Source organism: Staurois parvus, unplaced genomic scaffold (assembly GCF_062004578.1).
Source record: "Staurois parvus isolate SC_StPar_1 unplaced genomic scaffold, SC_StPar_1.0 ptg000812l, whole genome shotgun sequence".
NCBI lineage: Eukaryota > Metazoa > Chordata > Amphibia > Anura > Ranidae > Staurois > Staurois parvus.
Window position 1 is genome coordinate 200001 of NW_028318608.1, and position 25000 is coordinate 225000.

General features: G+C 41.8%; 1 protein-coding gene across 1 annotated transcript in view; it reads left to right on the plus strand.

The window, feature by feature from the left end:
* Positions 1 to 3357: 3357 nt before the first annotated feature.
* Positions 3358 to 25000, plus strand: part of LOC149444167 (kelch-like protein 4) — a 217033-nt gene continuing 195390 nt past the window's right edge. The window contains exon 1 of the mRNA XM_089654865.1: positions 3358 to 3765. The gene's annotated coding sequence lies outside the window, so the exon portion shown is untranslated. The remainder of the gene's footprint in view (positions 3766 to 25000) is intronic.

A 25000-nucleotide genomic window follows, 5' to 3' on the forward strand; every position in this document is an offset into this window, starting at 1 on the left:
AATGTAAAAAAAAGAAAAGAAAAAAATTAAAAAACTTCACCAGGAGGGAAGTGGTTAAAGTAGTCGCATCGGGAACGGCATGAAGCGAAATAAAACAATTTCATTCTCAGGAAATAAAAAAAAAATGTAAAAAAAAAAAAAAATTAAAAATGAAAAAAAAAACTGCACCAGGAGGAAAGTGGTTAAATTTTTTTTTTTTTTTTTTTTTCTTTTAATTTTTTTTTTACATTTTTTTTTCATTTCCCGAGAATGAAATTGTTTTATTTTGCTTCATGCCTTCCGGATGCGACTACTTTAAAGTAGTCGCATCGGGAAGGGCATGAAGCGAAATAAAACAATTTCATTCTCGGGGAAAAAAAAGAAAAAAAAAGAAAAGAAAAAGAAAAAAATGAAAAAACTGCACCAGGAGGGAAGTGGTTAAAGTAGTCGCATCGGGAAGGCATGAAGCAAAATAAAACAATTTCATGCTCAGGAAATAAAAAAAAAATGTAAAAAAAAAAAAAAATTAAAAATGAAAAAAAAACTGCACCAGGAGGAAAGTGGTTAAATTTTTTTTTTTTTTTTTTTTTCTTTTAATTTTTTTTTTACATTTTTTTTTCATTTCCCGAGAATGAAATTGTTTTATTTTGCTTCATGCCTTCCGGATGCGACTACTTTAAAGTAGTCGCATCGGGAAGGGCATGAAGCGAAATAAAACAATTTCATTCTCGGGAAATGAAAAAAAAATGTAAAAAAAAAAAAGAAAAAAATGAAAAAACTTCACCAGGAGGGAAGTGGTTAAAGTAGTCGCATCGGGAAGGCACGAAGCAAAATAAAACAATTTCATTCTCGGGAAATAAAAAAAAAATGTAAAAAAAAATAAAGGAAAAAAATGAAAAAAACTGCACCAGGATGGAAGTGGTTAAATTTTTTTTTTTTTTTTTATTTTTCTTTTATTTTTTTTTACATTTTTTTTTCATTTCCCAAGAATGAAATTGTTTTATTTTGCTTCATGCCTTTCGGATGCGACTACTTTAAAGTAGTCGCATCGGGAAGGCATGAAGCAAAATAAAACAATTTCATTCTCGGGAAATAAAAAAAAAATGTAAAAAAAAAAAAGTAAAAAAATGAAAAAAACTGCACCAGGATGGAAGTGGTTACATTTTTTTTTATTTTTTTTTTATTTTTCTTTTAATTTTTTTTTACATTTTTTTTTTCATTTCCCGAGAATGAAAATGTTTTATTTTGCTTCATGCCCTTCCGGATGCGACTACTTTAAAGTAGTCGCATCGGGAAGGGCATGAAGCGAACTAAAACAATTTCATTCTCGGGGAAAAAAAAGAAAAAAAAAAGAAAAGAAAAAATAAAAAAATTACAAAACTTCACCAGGAGGGAAGTGGTTAAAGTAGTCGCATTGGGAAGGCACGAAGCAAAATAAAACAATTTCATGCTCGGGAAATAAAAAAAATGAAAAAACTGCACCAGGAAGGAAGTGGTTAATTTTTTTTTAATTTTTTTTTAATTTTTATTTTTTTTTACATTTTTTTTTTCATTTCCCGAGAATGAAATTGTTTTTTTTTGCTTCATGCCTTCCGGTTGCGACTACTTTAAAGTAGTCCCATCGAGAAGGACATGAAGCGAAATAAAACAATTTCATTCTCGGGGAAAAAAAAAGAAAAGAAAAAAATGAAAAAACTTCACCAGGTGGGAAGTGGTTAAAGTAGTCGCATCGGGACGGCATGAAGCAAAATAAAACAATTTCATTCTCGGGAAATAAAAAAAAAATGTAAAAAAAAAAAAAGTAAAAAAATGAAAAAAACTGCACCAGGATGGAAGTGGTTACATTTTTTTTATTTTTCTTTTAATTTTTTTTTACATTTTTTTTTCATTTCCCAAGAATGAAATTGTTTTATTTTGCTTCATGCCTTCCGGATGCGACTACTTTAAAGTAGTCGCATCGGGAAGGGCATGAAGCGAAATAAAACAATTTCATTCTCGGGGAAAAAAAAGAAAAAAAAAAGAAAAGAAAAAGAAAAAAATGAAAAAACTGCACCAGGAGGGAAGTGGTTAAAGTAGTCGCATCGGGACGGCACGAAGCAAAATAAAACAATTTCATGCTCAGGAAATAAAAAAAAAATGCAAAAAAAAAAAATTTTTTAAATGAAAAAAACTGCACCAGGAGGGAAGTGGTTAAATTTTTTTTTTTTTTTTTTCTTTTAATTTTTTTTTTACATTTTTTTTTCATTTCCCGAGAATGAAATTGTTTTATTTTGCTGCATGCCTTCCGGATGCGACTACTTTAAAGTCGGGAAGGGCATGAAGCGAAATAAAACAATTTCATTCTCGGGAAATGAAAAATGAAGCGAAATAAAACCAATTTCATTCTCGGGAAATGAAAAAAAGAAATCGAAGTGGTTAAAGTAGTCGCATCGGGAAGGCATGAAGCAAAATAAAACAATTTCATGCTCAGGAAATAAAAAAAAATGTAAAAAAAAAAAAAAATTAAAAATGAAAAAAAAACTGCACCAGGAGGGAAGTGGTTAAATTTTTTTTTTTTTTTTTTTTTTCTTTTAATTTTTTTTTTTATTTTTTTTTCATTTCCCGAGAATGAAATTGTTTTATTTTGCTTCATGCCTTCCGGATGCGACTACTTTAAAGTCAGGAAGGGCATGAAGCGAAATAAAACAATTTCATTCTCAGGGAAAAAAAAATTGGGAAACGCATTAATAAATCTAAAGGACCCCCCCCTCCCCCCACTCCTGGAGTGATACTACAGCACCATCCCCATCCCCTGTAGTGACACTAGAGCCGCCATCCCCATCCTCTGGGAGCAGGCACCCCCCTGGGCAGACCTGCTGGGGTCCTGACGTACGCTCTTGCATGCTGGATGCAGCGGGAGCTGTCAGGAGCAGATCGTGGTGTGTGCGGCCTGAGCGAGGCAGGAGAGCTCCTCGGTCCCTGAGCTAGGCAGGAGAGCTCCTCGGTCCCTGAGCGAGGCAGGAGAGCTCCTTGGTCCCTGAGCGAGGCAGGAGAGCTCCTCGGTCCCTGAGCGAGGCAGGAGACCCCCTCGGTCCCTGAGCGAGGCAGGAGAGCTCCTCGGTCCCTGAGCCCAGCAGCAGCCGGTGGGGGTCTTGCAGCGACTTTCCCTGTAATCAGGTGTGACCTCATCCCCGGCAGCAGCTCGCCGTCCCACCTCCACCGTTGGCAGCTTAGCATGGGTTGGAGGTGCAGGCGGCGCGCTTGTTCTTCGCTCGCAGCCACGGCTCCCGCAATCTGAGGAGCTGAATTAATCCGGAGCTGGAGGAAGCGGCTGCAGGCTCTCGTCTCGGCTTTTCCCCTTTTTTTTTTTGCGCGTCTCACGATGTCGGTGTCGGGGAAGAAGGACTTTGATGTGAAGCAGATTCTCCGGCTGCGCTGGAGGTGGTTCAGTAGTCACCCTTCGCAGGGCTCTCCGGGCTCCGGGGGGTGCCTCCAGCAGGAAGGATATGAGCACAGAGGGACCCCCGTCCCACAATAGGCTGAAGAGCCACTCGCGGGACAGGAACGGGCTGAAGAAAAGCAGCAACAGCCCCGTCCACAACATCCGGCGCCCGTGCCGGGACCGACCCCCGTCACCAGCATCGATCCGTCCCGTCCTGGCACCAGCACCACATCATCGAGCACCTGCAGGCCGGGCGAGGAGACCCCCAAAGCCAGCACAGAGGAGAAGGTGGGCGAGGAAGAGGAGACGGGGGCGCAGGAGGTGCAAAGTGCCCCCCAGGAGCCGCCGGAGGCTGACCCTGACAGGTAGGAGCTGAGAACGCGGATTTGTGGGGGGGGGGGTACTGTGTGACCCCCCACAAAGGATGGAATCGGGGGAACACTGATATAAAACTGGATACAATGTAACCCAGCACTGATATCATTTATAGGGACTGGATACAATGTAACTCGGCACTGATATCATCTATAGGGACTGATACAATGTAGCCCAGCACTGATATCTATAGGGACTGGATACAATGTAACCCAGCACTGATATCATCTATAGGGGACTGGATACAATGTAACCCAGCACTGATATCATCTATGGGGGCTGGATACAATGTAACCCAGCACTGATATCTCTATGGGGACTGATACAATGTAACCCAGCACTGATATCATCTATGGGACTGATACAATGTAACCCAGCACTGATATCAGCTATGGGGACTGATACAATGTAACCCAGCACTGATATCATCTATGGGGACTGATACAATGTAACCCAGCACTGATATCATCTATGGGGACTGATACAATGTAACCCAGCACTGATATCATCTATGGGAACTGGATACAATGTCACCCAGCACTGATATCATCTATGGGGACTGATACAATGTAACCCAGCACTGATATCATCTATAGGGACTGGATACAATGTAACTTGGCACTGATATCATCTATGGGGACTGGATACAATGTCACCCAGCACTGATATCTATAGGGACTGGATACAATGTAACCCAGCAATGATATCATCTATGGGGGCTGGATACAATGTAACCCAGCACTGATATCATCTATAGGGACTGGATACAATGTCACCCAGCAACTGATATCATCTATAGGGACTGGATACAATGTAACCCAGCACTGATATCATCTATAGGGGACTGGATACAATGTCACCCAGCACTGATATCATCTATGGGGACTGGATACAATGTCACCCAGCACTGATATAATCTATAGGGACTGGATACAATGTAACCCAGCACTGATATCATCTATAGGGACTGGATACAATGTCACCCAGCACTGATATCATCTATGGGACTGGATACAATGTCACCCAGCACTGGTATCATCTATGGGGACTGGATACAATGTAACCCAGCACTGATATCATCTATAGGGACTGGATACAATGTCACCCAGCACTGATATCATCTATGGGGACTGGATACATTGTCACCCAGCACTGATATCATCTATAGGGACTGGATACAATGTAACCCAGCACTGATATCATCTAGGACTTGATACATTGTAACTCAGCACTGATATCAGGGCAAATGGAGGGGAACTACAAGTCCCAGGATGCTTTGAGCAGCCTGGCCATAGAAGTGCTTTGGCTGGCAAGGCTTGCTGGTCATTGTAGTGCCGCGACAGCTGGAGATTTGATGCCGTCCCACGATCTAGTGACCCCCCCCCCCCAGGACTGACACATAGAAAGGACTCCGAGTTGTTTGACTTGTGGGGGAGTCATTGCACTGAATGTCGGTCCCTACTGGTCCCCGCACTGATCTGGGACAGGATCCGACAGTGTCAGCCATTGTGATAGGAAGAACCGGCACTGTACATTGTAACCCAGCACTGATATCATCTATGGGGACTGCATGCAATGTAACCCAGCACTGATACCATCTAGAAGGACTTGATACAATGTAACCCAGCACTGATATCATCTAGAAGGACTTGATACAATGTAACTGGGCACTGATATCATCTATGGGGACTGGATACAATGTAACCCAGCACTGATATCATCTAGAAGGACTTGATACAATGTAACCCGGAACTGATATCATCTATGGGGACTGGATACAATGTAACCCAGCACTGATATCATCTATGGGGGCTGGATACAATGTAACCCAGCACTGATATCATCTATAGGGACTGGATACAATGTAACCCAGCACTGATATCATCTATAGGGACTTGATACAATGTAACTCAGCACTGATATCATCTATAGGGACTGGATACAATGTAACCCAGCACTGATATCATCTATAGGGACTGGATACAATGTAACCCAGCACTGATATCATCCATAGGGACTGGCTACAATGTAACCCAGCACAGATATCATCTATAGTGACTTGATACAATGTAACCCAGCACTGATATAATCTATGGGGACTGGATACAATGTAACCCAGCACTGATATCATCTAGAGGGACTGGATACAATGTCACCCAGCACTGATATCATCTATGGGGACTGGATACAATGTAACCCAGCACTGATATCATCTATGGAGGCTGGATACAATGTAACCCAGCACTGATATCATCTATAGAGACTTGATACATTGTAATTCAGCACTGATATCATCTATGGGGACTGGATACAATGTAATCCAGCACTGATATCATCTATGGGGGCTGGATACAATGTAACCCAGCACTGATATCATCTAGAGGGACTGGATACAATGTAACCCAGCACTGATATAATCTATGGGGGCTGGATACAATGTAACACACCAGAGATATCATCTATAGGGACTGGATACAATGTAACCCAGCACTGATATCATCTATGGGGACTTGATACAATGTAACTCAGCACTGATATCATCTATAGGGACTGGATACAATGTCACCCAGCACTGATATCATCTATGGGGACTGGACACAATGTAACCCGGCACTGATATCATCTATGGGGACTGGATACAATGTAACCCAGCACTGATATCATCTATAGGGACTGGACACAATGTAACCCAGCACTGATATCATCTATGGGGACTGGATACAATGTAACCCAGCACTGATATCATCTATGGGGACTGGATACAATGTAACCCAGCACTGATATCATCTATGGGGACTGGATACAATGTCACCCAGCACTGATATCATCTATGGGGACTGGATACAATGTAACTCGGCACTGATATCATCTATAGGGACTGGATACAATGTAACCCAGCACTGATATCATCTATAGGGACTGGATACAATGTAACTCGGCACTGATATCTAATGTAGAGGTCCTGGACACGGTGTAGCTCAGTACTGAACACCGGTCTGTGTGATACGCCCTCCGCTCCTTCCATAGTGGCAGCAACTTTCCCGCAGAGCCCGGCACTGATATCAGATATCAGTGCCGGAGAGTTTCTGGTTTGTTATACAATTTTGTAAAAGATTTTCCTCCGTCTGGTGAGAAATCGTCTGTCCTTCACCATCAGTGCTGGAACCACAAGCACTGACATTCATTACCACTGTGTGAACGGTCTGGATTCATATAGAGGGCTCAGAGACAGTATTCACTATCACTGATATATAGAGAGAGCTCAGAGACAGTATTTACTATCACTGATACATAGAGGGCTCAGAGACAGTATTCACTATCACTGATATGTATAGAGGGCTCAGAGACAGTATTCACTATCACTGATATGTATAGAGGGCTCAGAGACAGTATTCACTATCACTGATATGTATAGAGGGCTCAGAGACAGTATTCACTATCACTGATACATAGAGGGCTCAGAGACAGTATTCACTATCACTGATATGTATAGAGGGCTCAGAGACAGTATTCACTATCACTGATATATAGAGAGAGCTCAGAGACAGTATTCACCATCACTGATATATAAAGAGAGCTCAGAGACAGTATTCACCATCACTGATACATATAGAGAGAGCTCAGAGACAGTATTTACTATCACTGATACATAGAGGGCTCAGAGACAGTATTCACTATCACTGATATATAGAGAGAGCTCAGAGACAGTATTCACCATCACTGATATATAGAGAGAGCTCAGAGACAGTATTCACCATCACTGATACATATAGAGAGAGCTCAGAGACAGTATTCACTATCACTGATATATAGAGAGAGCTCAGAGACAGTATTCACTATCACTGATATACAGAGAGAGCTCAGAGACAGTATTCACTATCACTGATACATAGAGGGCTCAGAGACAGCATTCACTATCACAGATATATATAGAGGGCTCAGAGACAGTATTCACTATCACTGATATACAGAGAGAGCTCAGAGACAGTATTCACTATCACTGATACATAGAGAGGGCTCAGAGACAGTATTCACTATCACTGATACATATAGAGGGCTCAGAGACAGTATTCACCATCACTAATACATAGAGGGCTCAGAGACAGTATTCACCCTCACTGATATATAGACGGCTCAGGGACAGTATTCACCATCACTGATATACAGAGAGAGCTCAGAGACAGTATTCACTATCACTGATACATAGAGGGCTCAGAGACAGTATTCACCATCACTGATATACAGATAGAGCTCAGAGACAGTATTCACTATCACTGATATACAGAGAGAGCTCAGAGACAGTATTCACTATCACTGATATACAGAGAGAGCTCAGAGACAGTATTCACCATCACTGATATATAGAGAGGGCTCAGAGACAGTATTCACCATCACTGATACATAGAGGGCTCAGAGACAGTATTCACTATCACTGATACTAGAAATCGCACCGTTTTCAGCACCATGCGTTTTGGCACGCATGCAAACATGAGCTTTTGCAGATACACAAGCGCGCCATTAAAAACGAACAATGAATGGCAGCCCAAGTGTGACTGGATTTTTTTGTGCGTTTTGTAAAACGTGCAGAAAATCGCACACACGTATGTTCACAAAATGCTAAAGCGTGAATGCCGCCTCGCCGGTGCTTCAAACGCGGTGTGGACGTGGTTAAAAAAAACGAACAAAGCTCAGCATTGAAAGAAAGGTACTTGAGCGACTTTGCTGCGTTTGTCAAACGTAGAGCTCTTTGAATTCAATGGCGTGCCTTAAACGCGTGCTGCAAAAACGCACGCACGAGCAAAAAATGGCGCAATTTTGTGCGCATTCACAAAGCGCCAAATGTAAACGCGACCTTAATGGCCACGCAAGCGTTTTTCGCAGGTTTTCTAACCTTATGCGATGTTCATAGTTCAGGGTGGCAGAAGTGCGTGCAAAACGGCGTGCTTTCCAGCAACGCACAGAAACTGCCCGTTTTCACATGCACGCCGATGCGCTTTTGTGCATTTTTTTACGCCGTTTGTCACACGTTTGCAAACATTTGCGCGCAATTTTCCTTCAGGCTTTTTGAGCTCTGCCGTTTTTGTATCAGGCTCCATTCGCATCTGATTGTAGTGTTTCTGCGCATTTTTTCGCGCGTTTTGTCGCGCCATTGCATGCATTCATGCGCAATCTGTTCAGGCATTTTTCGGGCTTGTTGTGCGTTGGCGTTTTTTTCTTTGTATCAGCCAATTGAGAAAAATTTCATCTGTGACATCGATTGTTGCCATGCCAGAAAAACGCGGCAAACTGCGCAACAGTGCATGAAACCGTGGGATTTGTGCGTTTCCATTTATTTCTATGGGAATAAATGCCAAAAAAACGCATCAATCTGCCTGAATGGGGCTACAAAAGTAGTGGCCCCCCACACACATCTTTGAAAGCCTGTGTTTGCGTGCATGGCAGGACGCATGGTGCGTGTTGGTCTAGCGTCTCTTCTCAAAAGGGATTTTTTGAGCGTTTATTGTGTGTTGAAATAAATGGGCTGACCCACGGATGATGCATGGAAATGCACAGAAACGCATGCGCGCTGCGACGGCGAGTCCTATCCAAATCCGCTGCTTTACCCCCTCCCCCCAGTCACACCGATCCGACTTTGAAATCCTGCGACTTCCAGTGGATGTCGTTCCGACTTGAGGTGCGACTTTCAAGACATCTAGCCTAGTCTATGCGAGTCGCATCTGAAGTAGTGCATGCGCTACTTTGGAAATCGGTGCGGCCCCCACCAAGTCAGAACCGCACCATATGACCGCTTTAATCGCCGACAATGGGTACGATTTGCAAGTCGCATGGTATGGCAAGTCGCACCCAGAGTGGCCGGGGTCTTATCGCAACACACATTACTGCATAAAACATCCGACTTTGAAATCCTGCGACTTCCAATGGATATCGTTCCGACTTCAGGTGCGACTTGCGAGACATCTAGCCTAGATGTCTATGCGATTTGCACCTGAAGTAGCGCATGCACTACTTTGGAAATCGGTGCGGCCCCCACCAAGTAAAAAATAATAATGTTTGAAAAATGATACAATTACAATTACTATTATTATTATATTATTTTTCTGTGTTCTTATACTTTTTATGGAAAATAATAATGACAGTAATAATAATAATAATAGTAATAGTAATATTAATAATGTTAATATTGATGATATTATTAATATTGATAAATATGTAGAAGTAGTATTTTCTATAAAATAATATATAATAAATAGAATAATAATAATACAGAAAAATAATAATGATTAAAAAATAATATAATAAAAGTAAATGTATCATTTTTCAAACATTATTATTTTTATGTGTTATTAATATTAACATTAATATTATTATTATTATTATTACTGTCATTATTATTTTCCATAAAAAGTATAATAACACTTAAAAATAATATAATAATAATAGTAATTGTATCATTTTTCAAACATTATTATTTTTCTGTGTTCTTATACTTTTTATGGAAAATAATAATGACAGTAATAATAATAATAGTATTATTAATAATGTTAATATTGATGATATTATTTATTATTATTATTACTGTCATTATTTTCCATAAAAAGTATAAGAACACAGAAAAAATAATATAATATAATATAATTGTAATTGTATAATTTTTCAAACATTATTATTTTTATGTTTATTATACTTTTTATGGAAAATATAATGACAGTAATAATAATAATAATAATAATAGTAATTGTAATTGTATCATTTTTCAACATTAGTATTTTTCTGTGTTATTATTCTATTTATTATATATTATTTTATAGAAATACTACTACTACTACTATTGCTAATATCAATGATGATGATGATAATATTTTTTTTTTTTTTTTTTTTTATCATTATTTTTATTTATTCAGATTTTTATGATGTATTATTTTAGAGAATAATAATCATCATCTTTTCATTTTTTAATATCATTACTATATGTATTAATATTTTTTATTATATATTTTTGTAAAAAGAAAATGTTCTGTGTACTGTAGACATTTTGGTATTAGAGGGTCCCATATTGGCGGTGCCGGGCGGGGGAAGGAATGTTTGTATAGCGAATACAGGATATGGGGTTAGGCAGGAAGAGCGATAACAATGCCTGAAGTTATCAATTCCTCATCCCAGCCCCCCCCCCCCTCCACCAGTCCCCCCCTCATCCCTGCCACCCCCCTCCCCGGATCTCTTCCTGGGCTGATACCTCACAGATTCGGCATCACCCGGCGGACGCTTTTCATGTCCGATTGAAGGAGGACGGGAATTCTCTTATCTATTAATAGCCAGAAAATGAGAATATATATTAAAAAAACGATAACTGTAGGACCGCGCACGCACGCACGCCCGCCGCGAGGACACACGACAGCTTCACCCACTCTTCTAAAAGTGTTATTTTTTTCTAATTTTTTTTTATTTTTAATTTTTCTTTAATGGGAAAATTATTTGGTGAACGAGGTTTTCAGGAAGCCGTTTATCTATTATTTAATTTAATTTTGTCTGAAAATTAATTTTACACCAAAAAAGAGGAGGAAATGCTGGGTGCGGTGTTGGGCGCATCGAACGCAAACTTCCATCCCGCTTGAAATTCGTCTAAAATATTTCTTGTGAACCGTTTGAGTGCCGGACTGTGTTTACCCGTCATTACCGCGTCATTACCGCGTCACATCTGTGATCGTTGGAATGACAATTACATTGTACCCAGATTCAGGTTGATTATTTTTCCTAGGCCGGCGGAGCTTTGTTTTGTTAGTATTTAATAATCACTGTTTTAATTATTGTTTTTATTTATTTGTGTATTTATTTATGTTTACTACATAAAATACTAAAAATGTTTTTACGTAATTAAATAAAAAATGGCAAGACAGTATGTGAGTCCGCCAACAGTAAGTGGACTCAAACAGAGCAGATATAGTGAATGCGGGGTCCGGGGAGAGCGGATATAGTGAATGCGGGGTCCGGGGAGACTGGATATGGTGAATGCGGGGTCCGGGGAGACTGGATATGGTGAATGCGGGTCCGGGGAGAGCGGATTATGGTGAATGCTGGGTCCGGGGAGAGCGGATATAGCGAATGTGGGGTCCGGGAGAGCGGATATGGTGAATGCTGGGTCCGGGGAGAGCGGATATAGCGAATGCGGGGTCCAGGGAGAGCGGATATAGTGAATGCGGGGTCCGGGGAGAGCGGATATAGTGAATGCGGGGTCCGGGGAGAGCGGATATAGTGAATGCGGGGTCCGGGGAGAGCGGATATAGTGAATGCGGGGTCCGGGGAGAGCGGATATAGTGAATGCGGGGTCCGGGGAGAGCGGATATAGTGAATGCGGGGGTCCGGGGAGAGCGGATGTAGTGAATGCGGGGTCCGGGGAGAGCGGATATAGTGAATGCGGGGTCCGGGGAGAGCGGATATAGTGAATGCGGGGTCCGGGGAGAGCGGATATAGTGAATGCGGGGTCCGGGGAGAGCGGATATAGTGAATGCGAGGTCCGGGGAGAGCGGATACAGTGAATGCGGGGTCCGGGGAGAGCGGATACAGTGAATGCGGGGTCCGGGGAGAGCGGATATAGTGAATGCGGGGTCCGGGGAGAGCGGATACAGTGAATGCGGGGTCCGGGGAGAGCGGATACAGTGAATGCGGGGTCCGGGGAGAGCGGATACAGTGAATGCGGGGTCCGGGGAGAGCGGATACAGTGAATGCGGGGTCCGGGGAGAGCGGATACAGTGAATGCGGGGGCCGGGGAGAGCGGATATAGTGAATGCGGGGTCCGGGAGAGCGGATATAGTGAAAGACTAGTTCAATTTGGGCTGGAATTCTGCTTTAAGACATCCTATATAAAGGCCAAACTCCCGGCACAAAAACTTTCATTTGACGATATTCCTAAAAAGCCGGAAAGGCTCTACATCCACTTTATGTCCACCCAATGCCTTTTGCAAACCAAGATATTATTAACGTAGGAATGACATTAATGCTGAGAGCTGAGCTATGGGAGGGGCCCAGCAGGCTCCACCCACTACAGGCTGCCTGCAGAAAACTACAGGAGGAGGCGGGGACAAGACCAGGCCCCCGCACACAGAGAGAGAGCAGCAGTGAGCAGTCTTTATTCCAGGAAGTCTCACCCTGGATGACTGCACAGATCTGGAAGAAATACACAAATCTCACCGAGATTCAAGACGAATCCACATGACCGATGGATTTAGATGATATCTACTTATCTCGGAGTTCAGCGCATAAATACCGCACAATAAACGCGCGTGCCACGCACTGCTATGAGAGGGCTCTAACCCAATCGCTGCTGTGCTGCTTGGTATTGGAAGTGTCAAGTTCTGCCGAGATTTCCCATCAAACTCAGCGGTTGTCAGCATTCTCCTACTGGTCAGAGGTGGTACTGCAGCAGCGGAGAAGGTTGCTTCAGGTTATAGCCGGTTGTAGACAGACGACTTCTATAACAACCCCCCCCCCCACACACACACACATTAAATATTCCTACAGGAACATCGTCTGATCATCTGTCTGACTCATACATTACCGCCCAGCCTGTGGTGTCGTACCGGCGCTGCAGACCCGCAAGATCTGCAGGTGATTCACACCGAACAATTCTTCTCCAATAAAACCCGACGATCGACATATTTTATTTTTTTTTTTTTCCAGCTGACAAAATTTTACTCCAAGTATTAGTCATCCTCCACAATGAGCCGAAATACGGAGAGATAGATAGATAGATAGATAGATAGATAGATAATAGATAGATAGATAGATAATAGATAGATAGATAGATAGATAGATAGATAATAGATAGATAGATAGATAGATAGATAGATAGATAGATAGATAGATAGATAGATAGATAATAGATAGATAGATAGATAATAGATAGATAATAGATAGATAGATAATAGATAGATAGATAGATAGATAGATAGATAGATAGATAGATAGATAGATAATAGATAGATAATAGATAGATAGATAGATAGATAGATAGATAGATAGATAGATAGATAGATAATAGATAGATAGATAGATAATAGATAATAGATAGATAGATAATAGATAGATAGATAGATAATAGATAGATAGATGATAGATAGATAGATAGATAGATAGATAGATAGATAGATAGATAATAGATAGATAGATAGATAGATAATAGATAGATAGATAGATAGATAATAGATAGATAGATAGATGATAGATAGATAGATAATAGATAGATAATAGATAGATAGATAGATAGATAGATAGATAATAGATAGATAATAGATAGATAGATAGATAGATAGATAGATAATAGATAGATAGATAGATAGATAATAGATAGATAGATAGATAGATAATAGATAGATAGATAGATGATAGATAGATAGATAATAGATAGATAATAGATAGATAGATAGATAGATAGATAATAGATAGATAGATAGATAGATAGATAGATAGATAGATAGATAGATAGATAGATAATAGATAGATAGATAGATAGATAGATAGATAGATAGATAATAGATGATAGATAGATAATAGATAATAGATAGATAGATGATAGATAGATAGATAGATAGATAGATAGATAGATAGATAGATAATAGATAGATGATAGATAGATAGATAGATAGATAGATAGATAGATAGATAGATAGATAATAGATAGATAGATAATAGATAGATAATAGATAGATAATAGATAGATAGATAATAGATAGATAGATAGATAGATAGATAGATAGATAGATAATAGATAGATAGATAGATAATAGATAGATAGATAGATAGATAGATAGATAGATAGATAGATAGATAATAGATAGATAATAGATAGATAGATAGATAGATAGATAATAGATAGATAGATAGATAGATAGATAGATAGATAGATAGATAATAGATAGATAGATAATAGATAGATAGATAGATAGATAATAGATAGATAATAGATAGATAGATAGATAGATAGATAGATAGATAGATAGATAGATAGATAGATAGATAATAGATAGATAGATAATAGATAGATAGATAATAGATAGATAGATAGATAGATAGATAATAGATAGATAATAGATAGATAGATAGATAGATAGATAATAGATAGATAGATAGATAGATAGATAGATAGATAGATAGATAGATAGATAGATAGATAGAGGGATGGATGGATGAAGGGATAGATAGATAGACAGAATGATAGGCAGTGATAGGATAGATTGAAATATATAGAGAATTCTAGATAAGCAGTGGAATGTTCTGTGTCTCCCCCACCCCCCAGTCTGTGACCCCGGCGGGGCGGCTCTTCTCCCGGGCGATCGCCGTTTGATGCGATGCCGCAGAGTCTTGTGCCGGTAACCCAGCAGATGCGATCAGGAGACATTGTCAGGTTTTTATTTTTAGACAGAAGTCGGTAAGAAGGTCGCTCTCCTCCTGTGAAAGAAATATGCAAATCAGCCGCCCTGGGAGGCTTCCCAGCATGCACCTCTGCGCGGTGGAGGCAGAACTTCCCCGGGCAAACCATAAGCTAATTTGACTGTAAATATAAATAAGATATTCCGAGGATCCCCAGAATGGAGAGTCTGCAGAGAGACGAGTGTCCGGAGGGACTCCATTGCCTAAACAAACACACATCTTACAATCTGATTGTACAATCTCCTTTAGATCCACCAACTATGAAGTGCAAGGATAATATTAGTTTGGGTTACTGTACTTTAACCAGTTGCCGACCGCAGAGAGCCGAATGACGGCTACACTGCGGCCGGCCAGTTCTGGGAGGGCATCATATGACGTCCTCCCAGAACAGGCTCTCCTGCGCACCCCAGCGGGCGCACACCCGGCGATCTCCGTGATCATTGTGTCCTACGGACACAGCTGATCACGTGATGTGGTAAAAGGCCAATCACAGCGGCCTTTTACCACGTGATCAGCCGTGTCCAATGACACGCTGATCACAGGGAAATGCAATTGCTGGTTCTCGGCTGCACTTTCCTCACACTGTCAGAGCGCGAAGAAAGTACTGCTGAGAACCGGCAGTTGTCAGAGAAGGGATCGGCACTGATCATCAGGGCACTGGTGATCAGTAGCCTGATGATCGGTGCCCAGCAGTGCCACCCACCAGTTCCGCCCACTTGTGCCCAGCAGTGCCATCCAGAAGTGCCACCTACCTGTGCCCAGCAGTGCCCATCAGTGCAGCCCATCAGTGCTGCCAGTCAGTGCCATCAGTCAGTCCCCAGTGGTTGCGCCAGTCAGTGCCCAGCAGTTGCGCCAGGCCACCTATCAGTGCCACCTCATTAGTGCCACCTATCAGTGCTGCCAGTCAGTGCCATCAGTCAGTCCCCAGTGGTTGCGCCAGCCAGTGCCCAGCAGTTGCGCCAGGCCACCTATCAGTGCCACCTCATTAGTGCCACCTATCAGTGCCCTTCAGTGCTGCCTATCAGTGCTGGCGTTGACCTAATATGGTGACGTGGCTATATTAGGTCAATGGCATTGACCGAAAATGGTCACATGGCCATATACCCATATTAGGTCAACGGTTGACCTAATAAGGACACATGTTTATATAAGGTCAATGTTATCAACCTAATGTGGCAATGCAATCAAATTATTTCAAACATCCCCTCCAGTGGCCAAATCAGTTTAAGGATGTCAGGAGCATCCTCGCCCCTTTATATATGTGCTGCCGCTGTGGGGCGGAGAAGCTCGGGACATCGTTGACCTAATATGGCCATACACCCGTATTAGGTCACAAGCATCCCTGCCTCTTCGTGTCTAGTCTCCATCTACAGCCCATTGGCCTACCAACGACAGCTAACTTCTGGGTTAGGACAAACTTGGGTTTTGGACTGAACCCAAGGCCACTTGGGTTTCGGACCAAACCCAATTTCAAAGCCAAGCTGATCACTAGTCACACGGTATCTAGATACCATCTATATGCATATTTGAATTATGCATCTGGTGAGTGCATGATTCAGTTACTCTGATCACCGGAGGACGCACGTTTTTTCAGTCACCGTTTGATGTTTAAGGACTATCATTGCTTTTATGCACAGTTTCTGGCACTTTGTCACCACTTCATATATATATGGTTTAATCATATTGTATTTTAGCGCTGCGCCCTTCTCTTTTATATGTCTTTTTAAGTTGTTTGGTACTTATTGGCGCATAGCAGCTTTTCCATCTAGCGCTCACTTTTATCTCTACTTTCTGATTTGCTTTATTACCAATTAAGTTGTAGCAGCTGGATTTATATTTTACTTTGCCTTATTAATTTAATATAATAATGGCAGATATCTTTGATATTAGATCAATGAGGTCCATCATACCAGATGATGTATTTTCCACACCCATTGAACAATTTGATTTGAAAGGTTTATTCGTTCATCTAAAAAATCTTACCTCTGCTGAAATTAGAACGTTATGGGATATATCATTCTTGGACAGATATGTCAAAGAAAAAATGGTCCCGAGATCCCTGCGTTGGGACGTACCTCCGGAACATGAGGACATTAATAGTTCAGCCGAATGGTTTCAATTTTTCAACAATTCTGGTATTGAATTATTGAAATTTCTTATATCCAGAAAGAAAAAGAAACTTTCCTACCTGGATATAGAGATCAATAAACTTAAAGAACAGCTTACATCATATAAAGATAAAGACGAATATAAGTCAGAATCAGATCGATTAAAAACATATATGGAACATTTAGAAAATGAACAAAGGGTTAAAAAACGAAAGAAGTATGCTAGGGATGTAAAAGATTATCAGGAGGATTATGTTTTTAGATGGCAAAAGGATGAGGTTAATACACCTGTTCCACCCACACCTCTTGCTACTCCTTTAAACAAACCTTCTAAATTTCCTCGCAATAATAGAGGTTATCCACCTAAGCATAATAAAAGTAATAATAATTACTATGAAACACCTGTAAAACAGCGCATTGAATTCAATGTACCTACATCAAATAGGTATGATACTTTGAACCCTATGGCTGATTATAATATAGGCTCACGAAGCAATAATTGGCATCCCAATTGGCAACAACACAGGGATAATTATTATCCAAGGCCACATTATTACAATGGTGATAATAATGATAACTATTACCAACACCATTATAAACCTTACATCCCAAGGAATAAAAGAAAAAATGGTCGTAATTTTAAAAAACCTGGTTTCAGACCTTATTATGAGCAATCTAGAACCCCACAAACTGGCCCCTCTCATTCCGGCAACCAGTATAACGAGGGTAAACAGACACAGCAGCCTTTTTTAGGCCCAGGACGGGCACAAAAAAGGAGCGCCCACGGAGAGGAAAAAGAGGAGGCCAAAGGGTCAATAAACTCCAAAAAAAGAAAGATGTAAATGAATTAGGCATTTTTAATCTTAGTAACACGGAATTATCACCAGATGAACTTAACCTTCTTGGTAAAGGCCTCAAATATGCACCCACAGCACCTTTAAGTAAATTTCAAACTTACATTGATATTAGGAAATATGTCAGAAAATTAACCCTTAAAAAGTATTTTTTGACCAATCCTATTGTACGTAATGACCCTCCAAACACTAGCATTCATTCTCATTTGAGAAATGCTTCGTTGTTTAATCCTCCCGTACAATCATTGACTTATATCAATGCCTTCCGTGACACTGTCTTAAAGGACCTTAGTACACTGGAAGTAAAGAAAGCGAGAACCAATGTAACCTGTAAGAAAGCTATGGATACCCTGTTGGAAAACAAAGATTTGGTGATTAGACCAGCAGACAGGGTAAGAGCAGCATATCCCAGACATTATACCACCGCAAGGAGCGGTGGTTATCTTTATGCAATTTTATGGTCAGTCTATTTATGCAGTCCTTGTCTATCTTTTGGATCAATAAATTTTTATTTTAAACGGTATCACACCATCCTGGCTTTTTTCTTGGGACCCTGCTGAGTCCAATACTTGCAGAGTCTCTTAGGGGACAGCCGAGGGGTGTCTTAGTGTGGCAACACACGATCCATAAGAAGATCCTTTGGATGGACTGCTGTGCTTAGATGATGACCTGATCCGTTTATGAGACAACTGCGTATGGATATCGGGATACCATCTATATGCATATTTGAATTATGCATCTGGTGAGTGCATGATTCAGTTACTCTGATCACCGGAGGACGCACGTTTTTTCAGTCACCGTTTGATGTTTAAGGACTATCATTGCTTTTATGCACAGTTTCTGGCACTTTGTCACCACTTCATATATATATGGTTTAATCATATTGTATTTTAGCGCTGCGCCCTTCTCTTTTATATGTCTTTTTAAGTTGTTTGGTACTTATTGGCGCATAGCAGCTTTTCCATCTAGCGCTCACTTTTATCTCTACTTTCTGGTATCTAGATACCGTGAACACTGTGTTTGTTTCGCACCATTAAAGACTGCAGAAGTTCTTTGGTTACGACTGGTAGACCTGCATTGAGATAAGAGGATGAACAAGGTTCAACCATTGTGAGGCTCTTAAGCAGGAAGCAGAGTCTGCATATGTAATTCTTCCATGAATATATCTTACTACACACTATACTTCAGATTTTAGTTCATGTTTGTCCAACGGGGTCCTTGAAGAAGCACCAAAAAAAACCCAACCATGTGGTTGTGCATCACCGCACATTAAAGAGCTCAGTTTCTAGGAGTCTAGCGTGGAGGTTCTCGATGCAGCACGGACAATGCTGCTTGTGGAATGAACTGTTCGGAAAAACGTTATTATTTTCCCAGCTGCTCTCCCGCCTTCTCTCGTGTGCCCAGCCCTCTCTGGAGAAATACCTTTTATCGTGAAGCTTGGCTGTCATAATCTACAAGACAAATGTAACGCTGTGTTCCATTATTTCCGACACCGTGTGAGTATTCATCTCAGGTGCTCGATGCCGAGCGTTTTTCTGAATTTAATGACCTCGCCGGTCGCCTGGGTTCTCTAAAGTTTATCCGATGCAGCAAGCGACTATGCCTGGCCGGTGTAAGCCCCGACATCTGCAGAGATGATGAATTAAACAGTAAATGCACCCTGAAGAGGAGAAAATATTAACCAGGTAGACAAAAAGCAGCGACTTCACCGCAGACTCTAATCCCCAGGCTGCCGCCAATGGCAAGCGCCGGTTCCATGTAGTCTCTGGCCAACAAACAGTGTCTGTGGCCGCTCCAAAGAAGAAAAAAGGAACTGCTCACCGTGTTCAAAACCTCCGAACCATTTATTAATTCGTCCAGCAAACAGACCAGTCTATCCAAGGTGCCAACAGCTAACGCGTTTCACTTGGTAAGCCAAGTCTCATAGGGTCACATCCATACCGAAAAAAGGTGTTTGATTGTTTGCACATTGGATGGACTGGTCTGTTTGTTTCGATGGATTAATAAACAGTTCTGAGGCTCTCAAAATGGTGAGTAGTTCCCCTTTTTTTCTTGGAGATATTAACCGGGTACACGGTGCAAAATTTGACATACAACGTGAGTAACACATAGCCGGTTGGAGGTCTATGGTAAGAGAGGGCCTTCTTCACCCCCCCCAGAATGGTGGACAGGGGATGGGAGGACACCGAGTGGCATGGGTACAGAATATCCAGTCTATAGGTGCTCACTTCTTGTAGGAGGTTTTGGTGATGGCCTTCATGGTTCTCACTCCTTGTTGAAGGTTCTGGGGACGGCATGGCTTTGAGGTGCTATAGAAGGCAGAGAAAGATGTCACCGAAGAGCAGGACCCATAAATATCCACCATCGGGGCAAGGTGCAGACTGGAGCAGTAGCTGGCAGGGACACAGGCGCATTCGATAGGCTGGAAGTCTGGCATGAGGTCAGCAGCCATGGAGCCAAACTGCAAGAAAGGTAGCAAGTAAAGGTGAGCTAAACTTCAAAACCCACCGGAAATTGTCACAAGACAGCAGGCCACCATCTCAATTAGCTGTGGCCATGGAAATACCCCCCCCCCCCCACACACACCACCACTCCAGCCTGCAGCCACACATAACCAAGGGGCAGGAATGCTGGGGACATCATTAACCTCATATGGCCACTGGTCCATATTTGGTCAATGACATTGTCCAATATGGCCATACCAATGACATTGTCCAATATGGCCATGCCAATGACCATGTCCAAATATGACCATGCCAATGACAATGTCCAAATATGACCATAACAATGACCATGTCCAAATATGACCATACCAATGATATTGTCCAAATATGACCATACCAATGACAATGTCCAAATATGATCATACCAATGACAATGTCCAAATATGATCATACCAATGACATTGTCCAAATATGACCATACCAATGACATTGTCCAAATATGACCATACCAATGATATTGTCCAAATATGACCATACCAATGACATTGTCCAAATATGACCATACCAATGATATTGTCCAAATATGACCATACCAATGACAATGTCCAAATGTGACCATACCAATGACCATGTCCAATATGGCCATACCAATGACAATGTCCAATATGACCATACCAATGACATTGTCCAAATATGACCATACCAATGACAATGTCCAATATGGCCATACCAATGACCATGTCCAAATATGATCATACCAATGACCATGTCCAAATATGACCATACCAATGACCATGTCCAATATGACCATACCAATGACAATGTCCAAATATGACCATACCAATGACAATGTCCAATATGACCATACCAATGACAATGTCCAATATGACCATACCAATGACCATGTCCAAATATGACCATACCAATGACCATGTCCAATATGACCATACCAATGACAATGTCCAAATATGATCATACCAATGACCATGTCCAAATATGACCATACCAATGACCATGTCCAATATGACCATACCAATGACCATGTCCAATATGACCATGCCAATGACAATGTCCAAATATGATCATACCAATGACCATGTCCAAATATGACCATACCAATGACCATGTCCAATATGACCATACCAATGACCATGTCCAATATGATCATACCAATGACCATGTCCAAATATGACCATACCAATGACCATGTCCAATATGACCATACCAATGACCATGTCCAATATGACCATACCAATGACCATGTCCAAATATGACCATACCAATGACATTGTCCAATATGACCATACCAATGACATTGTCCAATATGGCCATACCAATGACATTGTCCAATATGACCATGCCAATGACATTTTCCAAATATGGCCATGTGGCCATATTAGGGCAGTGATGTCACCAGAATCCCCACCTCTTCATTACATGATGCTGCAGGGCAGGGATTTCCATTGCTGCAGCTGATTGGAATGGCGTCATCCTGTCAAGTGACCATTTTCCACACGTTCGAGCTGAACTGAGTCCCTGGTTAGAATGAGGTCTCCAGAGCTGTGAACCAACCTGGGATATGTACGTCACCTATTCCGGGAAATTTAATTTCCATTCCCAGAAGCCAAAAGTAGGTGGTCCTGGTGAGTGTCATAGGGGCTGGGAAGCTCAAATGAGGAAGGGATGCCCAACACCCGATACTATTAGGAACAAACATGGTGGCACATGACAAAATGTGTGGCAGCAGCACGGCAGATCACAGTAGGATAATGCTGGGTCAGCTGGGTAGGTGATGTGAATTGAGGACAACCCTGGATAGAGATATGAGGGGGGATAAAAGGGGAAGCTCTGCTTGTTTGCACCCTCCCCCCCTCCACTGCCATGTTTGGCACTTTTTTGGAGGGAGCAGGTCCCTGTCAAAACCAGTTTGGCCCTCCTCCTTCCCTCCACAGTCTGCTGGGACCCTTCAAAGGTTCCAGAAGACTACGGGACCAATGACCAGGCACGACGTGACTTGCACATTTCCGGTTTCCATGAACCGGCTTCTCTTCGGGTTTCACTTACTTGCAATGCCAGCACCGGGAACCTGGAGGCTAGTGAAGAACCAGGTGACAACGGCGCTGGACCCCTGGACAGGTAACTTTCCTTATACAGTATTTGTAGCTGCTGACTTGAATTTTTTGGGGGGGAGCCTGGAGCTCTTCTTTAAGATGCCTCCATTGATGTCTGAGGCAGGGAACCAGGGCTTTTTTTTAGCAGGAACGTGTGGGAACGTAGTTCCGGCACCTCCAGCACTAAATGTACTGTATGTAATAACAGGGGATGCTGGGGTGTGCTGGAGGGTCTATTGATGTTGGCTGCTGGTGGTCTATTTTTGCTGGACTGAGTCTACTGTTGAGGGCGGTGTCTATTGATGCTGGCTGCTGGTGGTCTATTTTTGCTGGATGGAGTCTACTGTTGAGGGAGGTGTCTATCGATGTTGGCTGCTGGTGGTGTATTTTTGCTGGAAGGAATCTATTGTTGAGGGAGGTGTCTATTGATGCTGGCTGCTGGTAGTGTATTTTTTCTGGAGGGAATCTACTGTTGAAGGAGGTGTCTATTGATGCTGGCTGCTGGTGATCTATTTTTGCTGGGTGGAGTCTACTGTTGAGGGAGGTGTCTATTGATGCTGGCTGCTGGTGGTCTATTTTTACTGCAGGCAATCTATTGTTGAGGGAGGTGTCTATTGATGCTGGCTGCTGGTGGTGTATTTTTGCTGGAGGGAGTCTACTGTTGAGGGAGGTGTCTTTTGATGCTGGCTGATGGTGGTCAATTTTTACTGGATGGAGTCTACTGTTGAGGGAGGTGTCTATTGATGCTGGCTGCTAGTGGTGTATTTTTGCTGGAGGGAATCTAATGTTGAGGGAGGGTCTATTGATGCTGGCTGCTGGTGATCTGATTTTGCTGGACTGAGTCTAATGTTGAGGGAAGGTCTATTGATGCTGGCTGCTGGTGGTGTATTTTTGCTGGAGGGAGTCCACTGTTGAGGGAGGTGTCTTTTGATGCTGGCTGATGGTGGTCAATTTTTACTGGATGGAGTCTACTGTTGAGGGAGGTGTCTATTGATGCTGGCTGCTGGTGGTGTATTTTTGCTGGAGGGAATCTAATGTTGAGGGAGGGTCTATTGATGCTGGCTGCTGGTGATCTGATTTTGCTGGACTGAGTCTAATGTTGAGGGAGGGTCTATTGATGCTGGCTGCTGGTGGTGTATTTTTGCTGGAGGGAATCTACTGTTGAGGGAGGTGACTATTAATGCTGGATGCTTGTGGTGTATTTTTGCTGGAGGGAATCTATTGTTGAGGGAGGTGTCTATTGATTCTGGATACTGGTGATGTATTTTTGCTGGAAGGAATCTAATGTTGAGGGAGGGTCTATTGATGCTGGCTGCTGGTGATCTGATTTTGCTGGACTGAGTCTAATGTTGAGGGAGGTGTCTTTTGATGCTCACTGCTGGTAGTCTATTTTTGCTGGAGGGAATCTAATGTTGAGGGAGGTGTTTATAGATGCTGGCTGCTGGTGGTATATTTTTGCTGCAGGGGATCTATTGTTGAGGAAGGTGTCTATTGATGCTGGCTGCTGGGGGGGGTCTATTGTTGCAGGGGTTTATTGTTGTTGGTGGGGGATCTATTGTCACTGAGAGGATCTATTGTTGCATGGGTCTATTGTTGCTGGTGGGGGATCTATTGCTGTTGGGAGGTGGGTCAGTTGTTGCTGGGAGGGATCAATTGTTGGTTTTGCTGGGGTGGGTCTATTGTTGTTGGTTGCTGGGGGGGGATAATATTTTACTGCTTTTCTTGTTAACAAATTCCATACAAATCAGGGTTTTATCAGCAATTTTTGTCTGGGAAAAAAAACAGCTAGTGAGTTTCTAGGGGAGTTAAACGCGGTAAAGCGCGGTAAAACATGGCAAACCAGTGTTTTTAAGAGGTTTTTCTTGAGCCAACATGTTATTTTTTGTGTAAAAAAAAAAATGCTAATGCAGTAAAAAGGTGGCTAAATGCAGAAAAACGCTAATGCAAAAACACTAACAAATGCACAAAAACTCACGTTTTTAAAGCGACTTTATACAGCTAACGCTGCCAACGTTTTTAAAGTGCCCAGTGTGCGTGAGGACTAAGTTACCGGTCGCACCGCTGCGATTTAAAATTGTGCGTTTTCTGAAGACTTTATTGTGACTTGTGAAGATGTTCAACGGTTTCTTGCAATTTGCGGTGCGATTTTAATTATATTTTATGCAGATGAAATCGCAACAAAACTGCAGAAAAAGTAAATGCGAGAACTACTTTAGAAATCGTGCCGCAGGAAATCGCACGTGTTAAGACGCCGACATTCACATTCATTAGGTGCGAAATCGCA